A 5,868-nucleotide genomic window follows, 5' to 3' on the forward strand; every position below is an offset into this window, starting at 1 on the left:
TTTGCATTGGGTATTTCATCATGTTCACTCATGTGTTTTCTCAATGTAACTTATTTTCTTCCTTGTAGCTTTTTTGTTTGTTCAGTACTGTGATAGCATCATATTCTTTACCAGAGCAATGATATTTAAAGTCATATTTTATCAAAATACCAGTGTTGTATGTATTGTAGTTGCACAAATTACTTTTCTAAACTAAGCCAAATATCTCTAATTCCCAAGCTGTTTCCAATAATTACAATTTTCAAAAATAATTTTTAGGTGAAAATTAAAGGAGATAGTAATCTCATACTATTCTGTTTTCGGAAATATTTTTAAATCAAACCCTTCAAGCATTGGCTGCTTAGAGAGTACAGTTTATCCACAAGTAGCTGAAAGTAAGTCCCATTGAAAATTGAATTTACATCTAAGTAGACATTGCAGCAGGAGTTGGCAACTGTAAAGAGGTGGAACCATTTCTCAATTACACATTTCCTGCAGAGGCTGCTCCAGTGCTGTGGACATAACTGGAAGTGACATGTCACTTCTGGTTTTGTTTTTGGTGTTTTGCAGTTTGGCAGATTGACAGCATATAAATCAAAATAATGTTGACAAAAATGGCTTTGATAAACTGAATCAGCATTTACATGGGTTAGTGCTGGAAATAGATGACAACAATGCCATTAGGAAAGCTAAATATCATTGATCCATTATGCTGTGTTGGTAGCCGGGAAGCGATTATCTACATAAATAAAAATGTAATGCTCGTTTGTGGGATTAACAGAACTCAAAAACCCCTGGACGAATTGACACCAAATTTGACCACAAAACACATTCTAATCCGATCTATGTATTTCAAACAAAAAATCTTCAAAAATGAAAGGAAATAACTTTAAAATCCTCCCCAAAAAATACCTAACAGAGCATGCGCAAAAGTCCCCCCCCCCCCCCCAGTGCACGAGAAGACTGATGCACCAACCGTTGTGAGGAAAGAGATGTCTTGCCATGGAGTCTTTTTTCATGCGTGGGCCCTCCTTCCTTCCCTCCCTCCCAGTCTGTGTGGATGCTGCTCACCAGGCTTCACCCTCCCTTGCCTGGGCACCGAGAGAAGGGAGTTCTGCAGCCTTCAGCCTTGCAGTGCCCGGCGGGGGCAAGAGGCATTTTTTGAGGTGGCTCTTGCTCACCCACATTGCCCCCTTCTTTATGCTGCAGCCGCAGGGTGTCTTCCATATGTCCCTGCCTGCGTGCCCACCCACCAAACAGGGAAGGTGCCCTACAGCCATGGCAGAAAGAAGAAGGGCTGGGGCAGCGCTGGGTGAGCGAGGTCTGCCTCAAAAAGCGCCTCCCCAGCCCGGCCCTGCAAGGCTGCCTTCCTGCTGGAGCCCAGGGAAGAAGGGAAGAAGGGAAGGAAAGAAAGAGGGAGAAAAGAAAGGAGAGAAAGAAAGAGGGCAGGAAAGAAAGAAGGAAAAAGAGAAGGATGGAAGCAAAGAGCAAAGGAAGGGAGGAAAGAGGGAGAGAAGGAAGAAAGGAGAGCAAGAATGTAAAGAAAAGGGGAGGGAAGGAGGAAGGAAAGAGGGAAGGAAGGGAGAGAAAAAGGGAGGGAAGGTTGGCCACAGCAATGCTAACAGACCAATGAGTGTCCATCAATCATAACCCCCCCCCCAAAAAAAAAACAGTGGAAAGGACTTAAAACCCCCCAAAATATAAATTACAAAAAGATAAATGGCATACAGAAAAAGGGAAGGAAGAGGGGGGGAAAGGAAGGAAGGAAAGAGAGCAGGATGCATGGAAGCAAAGAGCGAAGGAAGGAAGGAAAGAGGTAGAGAAGAAAGAAAGAAAAAGAGAAAAAAGAGTGATGGAAAGAAATGGGTAGAGAAAGAAGGAAAGAGAAGGAAAGAAAAGGAAGGAAAAGAGGGAGCGAAGGATGAAGAGAAAGGGAGTGAAGGAAAGACAAAAGGAAGGATGGAAGCAAAATGCAAAGGAAGAAAGGAAAGGCAGAGAAGGAAGAAAGAAAGAGAAGGAAAAGAATAAGGTAGGAAGGAAAGAAGGAGAGAAGGAAAGAAGAAAAGGGAAGGAGAGAAAGAGGGAGGGAAGGTTGGCCACAGCTAGTTTACTAATATAAAGCTCCTGTATTCTAAAAACTGACATATCTAAAACAGTAGTCTTCAAGACTACAGAGGTGTTTGCAAAATTGACTGTCAAGCTCCCTCTAAAGTATTAGGGAAAGAAAAATTGTAAAAGTAGCTGAGATCCAATTAGTTCTGTAAAGAATTTTCTGCCTGCAACAGACCTTCCTGAGCAGATTTCTACACAGAACACTGGATAGTAAAATGAGGTGATATCTCAATTTATCTCTCCACCTATCAGTGGTTCCCAAACTGGAACCACTTGGATTTCAGAAAAGAAAAGGATTTTGGATTTCAGTTCCCAAGAGCCTTAGCTAATGATCAGGGATTCTGGGAGCTGAAGTCCAAAACATCTGGAAGACCAGAGTTTGGAAACACTGACCAGCTGCCATTGCCCCCAGGAAATTCCAGATGCTCAATGAAAGAAGACTGAAGAACTTTGCCTGTCTAAATAGTTCACTCATTTAGAAGCCTTAAATGGGCACAAGAGGGCCCTCGTTTTCTGAAAGGAAACATCTGGCTCATAGCAATCCATGGAATAATTTCTTCAAGCTGTTGTTAACCTAACATATTGCCTTACATAAGAATTATGGGATATAATTGCTTCAGCTGTCTTGCAACAGGCAACAGGTTTCTCAAATGGCCTTTGGTACTAGAAGGAAAGAGTTTCCCCCTCTGCTTTTAAGGCAAATGAATTGCCCTCAAGCTTAGAGCACTTGAAAACTTACAAGAATCTTGCACTACTTGTATTGCATATCAAGGGGAAATATCAGGTCACACGTTGAAGTTTTGGCAAGTGTTTGCTTTTGTGTACTTTGACTCCTTTCCTGTTGTGCGTCAAAAGACTTGCATAATCATAAAATGCAAGCAAGTATTACTTATGGAGAGTCTGCCAAGCACACAGAAATGTTAAACAAATGCCCCCAGATATGTGCATTTGAAAGCAGGACTCTTTTCTGACTCTCACATGCTTTTAAAGACCCTCCCTGTGTGTGTATTTGTGTGTGTGTGTGTGTGTAAAATGGGAGAAGTGAAACTCCTGTGGTTGTCAGTTCCCAATTATTGAAAATGCAAAGGTAAATACAGTGAAAAAGAGTGGCAAAGATGTTAACACATTTCACATATGGCTGAATTGCCTATGTATATTTGTAATCAAAGCAATTCACTAATTAGTAGTATGCATAGACAGTATTTACTTATTTCTTGAAGCTAGAAAGAATATTATAGCTAATATACAAGCAAGAATTACATAATGCAATCTAAAATTCAAACGTAAGAGGGGAGGAGATAGAAACATTTTACTATTTACATTTGAAGATGTGTGTAATACTTTCGAAATGCTCCAAGTTATTTCCTTTTAATGTTAAATCTACGATCAGAAGAAAAATCTCTGAGGAGCATCTTTGAGTATGCTTCAGGCACACTGTTGGAGTTTTCTGTAAGTTACTCCGTTGGTTTCATGTTGTTTCTCTTCCTCTGAATCATAGTTTGCTTAAATTGTATATATATGCACTCTGTTCTACACCTCCATCCTATTCCCCACAATGCCATTCTAAATAAAAAGCTCTGAAAACAGAAGGGACTCCCAACATTTTCTTATGTCTTTCTGATAAGTAGTTGAATTCTCACTGATTCTCCTGGGTCCTTCTGAGCTATACTTTCCTATTTTGCTTCAGGCAATTTTTAATGTTCGTTTTAGAGCTGACGTGAATCAAGAAGCATAAGTCAGACTTCCATGACCCCGGGGGGGGGGGGGGAGGAGATGGCTGATTATTCATATGCTGCGTTTAATACAGGTCCAAATAGATTTAACCCTGATACCCACTTGTTCTGTATTATTGGAAAGATTTCTGTTTGTAGAGCCTGGAGGTGCAGATAGGATACTTGGAGAGGTGAAAACCACCACATGTATATTGCATCCTTGCCTTTCCTGAGTCTGGTCAAATGGATAAGGGAAGTAGTTAATGACATGCTGTAGAACAGTGGTTCTCAACCTTCTTAATGCTGCGACTCCTTAATACAGTCCCTCATGTTGTGGTGACCCCCAACCATAACATTATTTTGCTACTTCATAACTGTAAATTTGCTCCTGTTATTAATTGTAATTCAATTATCTGATAAGCAGGATGTATTTCCATTCACTGGACCAAATTTGGCACAAATAGCCAATAAAAAGCCATTAAATGCTAATCAAGGTGGTCAGTTGAAACATTCACACCTAGTTCCAGCAGACAAGAGTCCTTTGTCCCACCCTGGTCACTCCACAGATATATAAACCCTTTTTCCTACTTCCAGCAGACCTCACAACCTGTGAGGATGCTTGCCATAGATGCAGGCAAAACATCAGGAGAAAATGCCTCTAGAACATGGCCATATAGCCCGGAAAAACCTACAACAACCCAATACCCAATATACCCAAAATTGGATTGGGGGGGGGGGGTTTGATTGATTTTGTCATTTGGGATTTATAGTTCACCTACAATCAAATTGCATTCTGAACTCCAGCAACGACGGAATTGAACCAAATTTGACACATAAAACTACCATGGCCAACAGAAAACACGGGAGGGGTTTGGTGGGCATTGACCTTGAGTTTGGAGTTGTAGTTCACCTACATCCAGAGAGCACTGTGGACTCAAACAATGATGGATCTGGACCAAACTTGACATGAATACTCAATGTGCCCAAATATGAACACTGGTGGACTTTGGGGAAAATAGACCTTGACATTTGGGAGTTGTAGTTGCTGGGATATATAGTTCACCTACATTCAAAGAGCATTCTGAACCCCACTAACAATTAAATTGGACCAAACTTCCCACACAGAACCCCCAATGATCAACAGAAAATACTGTGTTTTCTGATGGTCTTTGGCGACCCCTCTCACACTCACTGGCGACCCCCGCAGGGGTCCCGACCCCCAGGTTGAGAAACACTGCTGTAGAAAGATAGCTTTCTGTTCTTCCTAAAAGAGGCTGGGGTGAGGCAGTTACTGAAAAAAAAAAACTTCAAGTCAATATGCTAGATAATTAACAGACTAATCTCCAACATCCCTTTCCTGGACATGATAAGTAATATTCTTCCAGTTTTGTTCCTTCAAGGGGTTTTGCCTGAAATTTCCAGGAATTCTAGGAGCTGACAACCAAAAACTTATGGAGGAACAAAGGTTGGGAACCACTGACCTACAACTCCCAGAAATCCCAGCCAGTTTACCAGCTGTTAGGATTTCTGGGAGTTGAAGGCCAAAACACCTGGGGACCCACAGGCGGAGAACCACTGATCTAGATCCATTTGAGACTGGCTCCAGGTTGATCTATGGGACATGTATAGCTTTAATCAGTTTGCTGGATGACTGGTGGCAGAAACTGGGCATTTGTTTATTTATTTACTATATTTATACCCGACCCTTCTCAACCCCGTAGGGGACTCAAGGCATCTTGTATATAAGGAAAACAATTAGATGCCAAAAAACTATATAATAAAAAAGCATTAAAACAATAATTAAAACATCATAAAACCTTTAAAACCAATTATTTAAAATCACGCAATCCACTATCGTAGTTTGTGGCTGTCAATTTGTCGTCACACTGTTTCATCTTATTGTACTGATAGATTACTCATTAAATGCTTGGTTGAACATCCATTTTTTAGCCTTTTCCTAAAGGTCAGGAGGGAGGGGCTGATCTAATTTCACTTGGAAGGGAGTTCCATAGCCAAGGGGCCACCACTGAGAAGGCCTTGTCTCTCGTCCCCACCAACCGTGCCT

Source organism: Anolis sagrei, chromosome 2 (genome assembly GCF_037176765.1).
Source record: "Anolis sagrei isolate rAnoSag1 chromosome 2, rAnoSag1.mat, whole genome shotgun sequence".
Classification (NCBI taxonomy): Eukaryota; Metazoa; Chordata; class Lepidosauria; order Squamata; family Dactyloidae; genus Anolis; species Anolis sagrei.